This window comes from Uranotaenia lowii, chromosome 3 (genome assembly GCF_029784155.1).
Source record: "Uranotaenia lowii strain MFRU-FL chromosome 3, ASM2978415v1, whole genome shotgun sequence".
Lineage (NCBI taxonomy): Eukaryota > Metazoa > Arthropoda > Insecta > Diptera > Culicidae > Uranotaenia > Uranotaenia lowii.
In genome coordinates, this window is record NC_073693.1 from 177,837,602 (window position 1) to 177,843,936 (window position 6,335).

A 6,335-nucleotide genomic window follows, 5' to 3' on the forward strand; every position below is an offset into this window, starting at 1 on the left:
TATATTTTGTTGAGCAAAGTTTAAGTGCACAAAAATCCGCATCTTTTGATGGCATTGGTATAAAAAATATTTTACGTTTGGTACACATTTTGCTCAGTTGAATCCAAAATTTTTGGACCAAAAAAATTTTTTTTCTTGGAAATAGCCTGCTTGTTTTACATTTTGATACAAATTTGGTTCATTTTTCATTTTTTACGTGTAGTATTAAACTCAAACAAAATTTTAAAAAAATATAAAATGTATAAATTTTATGAAAATTTTTGGACCCAGAATTTATTTAAAATCGACCGGCGAAGCTCCTACACATGGTCAAATTTCTCCTGAGAGTGACTGGCAAATTTCGTCACACTTCGATCGGCTGCTGACGACAGGTACAACTAATTGAACGACTTGCTGGCAGAGAGCAACAAAAGCAATAAAAAACTGAAAACGAGCTTGCTGGCAGGAGCAACAATAATAATGAATGCGTTTCTTTTTCGTCTTCAGTTCGGTCGACGACTCGTTCGAATGCGATTGGTCAATGCTGACTATAAAATTTTTTTAGCTTCAAACGACTGGGGGTTGAATGACTGGCAAACGAAGTGACTGGTCGTTAAGGAACAGTCAATTGAGTTTGACGGACCAAGAGACTCAACAGTCACAGTCATTTGACTAATGACGATGAATAATGCCTGAATAACCCTAGTACTCACCATTCCAATAGGACACTGAATCATCCGCAAAAAGTTTGAGGCGACCATAGCGTAGGTCATTTTTCATGTCGTTGATGTACAGTATGAATAATAAGGGATCCAATACACTGCCTTGGGGGACCCCTAGTTTATTTTCCCTGTATCGCGAGTAGGATGAACCATATTTTGTTCTTTGCATTCTGTTAAATAAGTAGTTTTGAAACCACTCGAGAACTGTTCCATTGGAACCAACTCTTCCCAATACCTTTATTAACTGTAGGAGATCGGTTTTAAAAAAAACTCTCTTGAAATCTAGAAACACCGCAGCTGTATGAATACCGTTTTCGATGTTAATCTTCCAATTTCGTAGTATTAAATTTACTGCAGATTCTGTTGAATACTGTTTTCTGAATCCAGACTGTTCGGCAATCAATATTTCTTTGGACTCAATAGAACGTAGCGACTGCCTTTTTACTGCTAACTCTAGCACTTTCTCTTGTATTTCCAACATGTTTATCGGACGATATGATTTTGCCTCTCGCATATTTTTCGCCTTTTAAATACAAATAACAGTCGAACACTTTCACGTATTTGGTATCAATCCTAATCGCAGACTCGTATTTATAATATGTCTCAATGCATTGGCTAAAACCGGTAATGAGTCTTCAAAAACTCTTAGACATACTTACATTATCAATCCCCGCTGTGGGTTTCATGTTTTTCACTATTTCGTCAATTCTTACTGTTTCTAATGAACTGAAATTTCCACTATCATAGATAATCTGATCCAAACAGACATTATTAGAACTTACCGGAATGCTATTATGAATTTCTATGACGCTATCAATAAACAAGTCATTAAACTTTTGTGCAATTTCAGATTCGTCGATTATTTCAATTCCGTTAAACGAGATCGAATTGAATTTGGAAGCATTTGAACTAATCAATCGTTTAATTGTTTTCCACAGCAGTTTTCCATTAGTTTGGTTTCTGCCCAATTCATCTTAATAGATTTGTTTTTAGCTTCTTTAATTTTTGGCGAATATTCATTTCTCACAGTTTTTTATCGATACCTAGGTTCTTTCGCATTTCGATCTTAAAAATTGCTAACATAATTTGTCTCTTCGTCTTTTCAGTTCTCTAAGATTTCGGGAGTACCATTTAGTACCAGGTTTTTTTAACGTTTCGTTGATCCACAAGTGTATTTACAATACCTTTTTATAATGAATCAGGCTTAGAGGATAGCATCCTTGTCTTCTAAGCCAACGTTAATGAGATCGAATCCCGGTCGTGAAATAACCTGGCACACATTGTATGATGAAGGTTGGCAGATTAAGCATTAGTGAAATGCTTGCAAGTACACCTTGAAATTGTACGCCTCAATGATGCAGCACATGCATGTGGATGGATCTTTCCAAGGGACCTTCAGGTATCAGAAAGGTTTTGGCTTAAAACAGCACGTTATCCAAACAATCGGGAAAATTGTGCCTAGCCTTTTTTTTAAAGTAAATCATCATTTAACTGTTTCATTAAATGAAAAAAAAAACAAAAAAAAAATTATATATAAATAGATATATGTATATTTGTTTTTTAGATCTATGGAAGGGTTTTATATTTATTAGTTTTCTCAAAAATATCAACATATTGTGTAGAATAATTAACTCGATACAAAATAAGTGCATAAATCCTGGGTTTATTTTAAATACTAAACAGTTTTAAGCATTTTTGTTTTTAACTGCAACATAGATACGCGATAATGAATAAAATATTTTGATGCTAGCTTTGGATAAAGCATCTATTGATTTTTCATCGAGTGCTAAGATCACCTGATGTTTACCGTTAACCCTTTCCTTCCCACGGGGTTTTTCACGTTTTAAAAATAGTTATATTGATTTACAGCTAAAGTTCTAGAACAAAAGATGCATAATTTAAGCCTACTTTAATGATCCTTTCGATAAATTTGGGTTTTGAGGTGGATCATATGTGCTCCATTGGGAAGACAACAACACAAAGGGTGCAAATGAAAAACAGGAAATTATTGCAAAAAAACATGGAATTTCATCACTTCATTGATCACAAACTAAAACAATCCTATTTGATAAAAAACTTCTTTGGTATACGCATCCCTCGAAAGTCTATTTATTGAAATATTTGAAATTTTCATTTTTGCATTGAACAATGGCCGCCATGACACTTTGCGCAAGGAAAACAAAACATGCTGTTTTTCGAGAAAATCACGAGCTTTTACAAATATTTCGAGACATGTGGTCATTTAAGCAGATGAAATAAGTATCCTGAAGCGAATTTTTTTGTTGACGAAATGATTTTTATGAATATTGATAAGAAGCTTCACAAGAAGAAAAGTACGTTTTGTTCCCAGTGTATCACCAGTGATCCACTTTACTTATCCAAAAATTTATATGTTTCAGTTGAAATATAAGTAAACCACCATTTGATTCTGCTTGCATATGCAACCTTCTGCACGTCAGTATTTTTTTTTGTAGGAAATTATGAAAACTTGTCGAGTTATTGAATAACAAATGACGACTTGATTTAAATTCGAAAAAAATCCGACTTTTTTGCAGCTTTTGATCTGCCAAGCAAAACCTAGCGAACTATTTTTCTTCAAATTTTGTGCAATGTTTCTTCACTCATATCTACACATTCGGTGAAAAAATGGTGTTGATCCAAAGCGCCCAGTTCAAATGCGAGCTGTGCAAAGTTGTGGATCACCTGTGCTACCATGGGAAGGAAAGGGTTAACTTTCGGACCAATTTTAATTACTTTCCAGTCAAAAACGTTGATGTTGGGGTTTTGTCTAGAAATGGTTTTGAGAAAAGCCTTGGCACCATTCCGATCCAATGGTGGACATGCCGGTACAGTATCAACCGCTCGACACAATGGCGGAATAGGCGTAAACGGTAGTATTACGAAGTTTCGTGTCGTCCGTTTCCTATTTATTTCGGCCAGAGCTGCCTTGAGCCATGCAAGGCTCGCACCATTTGCTGCATGAAACCAACCGGTACCCGAAAGATATCCTGACCCCATAAATTGAGGTTGGAAATTATCGGTCGGGATCTTTTGGATAATTGTAACGAGTTGGTACTCTACTCCGTCAAAGAAAGTTTGATCGGTTTCGAGACCAACACATTTAATCATCACCTTAAGATCATTTATGTCCGTCGTGCGTTGTTTTTTATCACCGTTTTCAACCGGTGATATCGCCTGGCGTTTCGCTCCAGAAGTAGTAGGGCTCTTTAACAGAGCTTCCTCGGTTGCCACATCCATGAAAAGGTCTACCAAAGCAAAAAATTTCAGCCTTAAAACTTAATCGGTTTGCGTTAGCACCGTATCAGAAATGCTTACCATTCTGAGCCATTGTAGGAACAAGAGCGGGTAGCCAAGATAGATTACACCAAACTGTCTTAGAAGAAATGTCTCGCGAAACTGGAAACGAAGAGCTAATCAAACCTCGTTTGAACCTAGACCGAACTTTCCAGATCAAAAATTTAATTGTTTTTGAGATAATAAATTCAATCTATACAATAAGACTTACACAGCATGCACCATAGAATAGAATAGCAAAGGTATATTGGTGCAACTAATCAATTTGGATTCAAACAAATTGATAGAAATAAGAAAGACGAAAAAAAATAATAATAAGAAAATCATTGTGTCAAACATTTTAACAAAATGTAAATTTGAATATTTCAAATTATCTTTGAATACAAAGATTTTTCAAAAATAGTATTAGCGGGTGATATTTTTATAACCATATTCTAAAATATCATTTGAGATTAATGACCCAATTTGGACGAATTATGCCTTAGTTTTCAGCTTCCAAAATCAGAATTTCTTTTGAGATACATACCTTAATAATAGCAGTATATGTGATAGGCGAAAACATCGCAACCGAATTTTCGGAAATAAGAACAAACGATTTTTTCAACGGTCACTCATTTATCCATATAGGCAATTTGTTTACGAGAGTGTACCTACATAAAACATGGGTAAGAACACACTGAAAGATGTACACACTTTAGTTGAACGATGATCTCGGATAAATTTTATAGCATCTGAGTAAAAAAAAAAAAAAAGACACACACCGTCTTAGCCGATCTAGGCTTTAGAGACTGAATAAATGACGTGGACAAACTTAAGATTAACATTTAACATCCAGTACCGAGATGGGAATCGAACCCATGCCATCAGTGGACCTAGCGATTACCGTCTTACCACGCTAACCACTCGACCACCGAGGCGTACTGATCTGAGTAACGTGCTTCTTCCAACGCATTACTTGTACGTAACTTAGTGGTAGAGGATGAATCCCATAAAGGTAGGACACTCATTGAGTCCTATTGTTTCAATGGCTACCTCGTACATTGCTAATAATCAAAACTGATTTCACTTTTTGTTATCAAAACTCCATGGATAGTAGAAGAATTATAAATTCTTCATGGTTCAAAGGAAACCCTAACTATAAACTTTCACTAAAACACTAATTTGACAAAAGTAGTCACATTTTACACTTATAAAATAACAAAAATGTTAAGCCACTATCAGCGCGTTGTGCGAACGTACACTTACGACGTTGACACAAGTGTATTTACAATACCTTTTCATAATGAATCAGGCTTAGAGGATAGCTTCCTTGACTTCCAAGCCAACGTTCATGAGATCGAATCCCGGTCGTGAAATAACCTGGCACACATTGTATGATGAAAGTTGGCAGATATAGCATTAGTGAAATGCTAGCCAGGTACACCTTGGAATTATACGCCTCAATGATGCAGCACATGCATGTGGATGGATCTTTTCAAGGGAACTTAGATTGCACTTGAAGATTCTACATATATATGTGTGTGCTCGTAGTGCTACCGGTAAACAACTGTAACTTCAACCAATAGTGCAGGGGTATCATGTAACATAGCAAAGTAAAAATAGTAACGCGGGGTAATACGGATGGTTCATTAGAATCACTTTTTTTGCACGTATATTCAAAATTCTAAAAAAACAGATTGATTTCCTCATTGCCATCTTTTTTCTGAACTTTTTTTGGACCTGTAAATCGGCTATCAATGTTTGAAAAAATCAACTTAAGGAAAGTTCACGAAAGAAAGGTGACACCTGATTTGTTTTAGAAAAAAATCAAAAACTCAGTAAAAAATATCGTAAAAATGGAACATTTCAACAGATACAGATGTTCGTGATTTAAAAAAAAATAGATTTGAAATAGTTTTGCACAACTTTGATTGCACTTATGGTAGCCATTTTTGATTTATAACTTTATATATAAGAAAAAAAAATTACAATATTTCTTTGAAGCTCATAATGTTTTATTTATTACCTGGATAAAGCTTTTTTTTCAAATTGTTTGCTGTATTGTGATGACTATAAGCTATTTTTTGGTAACGTCTTCGAAAAAATACGCGTATCTAGAATTTAGGAAGCAACCAGCAGATTCCTCCTTATTCCGGTTTCCTGATCTCTTGTTCCATCCAGATTTCGGTAGATCTTCAAGAAAATAAGCTTCTCTGAACACTTCAATTATTTAAAAAATGGGAAACTCGCACCCTTCCAAATCTCAATCCATTTATGGAATAATAACATTTTCGCACATTATTTGTGCAAAATTGATCCACTCAACCTTTGCCATCTTCA

The 6,335-nt window shown here is 35.0% G+C and overlaps 1 protein-coding gene across 1 annotated transcript in view; it reads left to right on the forward strand.

Annotated features, from left to right (window-relative positions):
- Window positions 1-6,335, forward strand: part of LOC129758503 (oxysterol-binding protein-related protein 9) — a 154,329-nt gene that overhangs the window by 11,501 nt on the left and 136,493 nt on the right. The window lies entirely within an intron of this gene.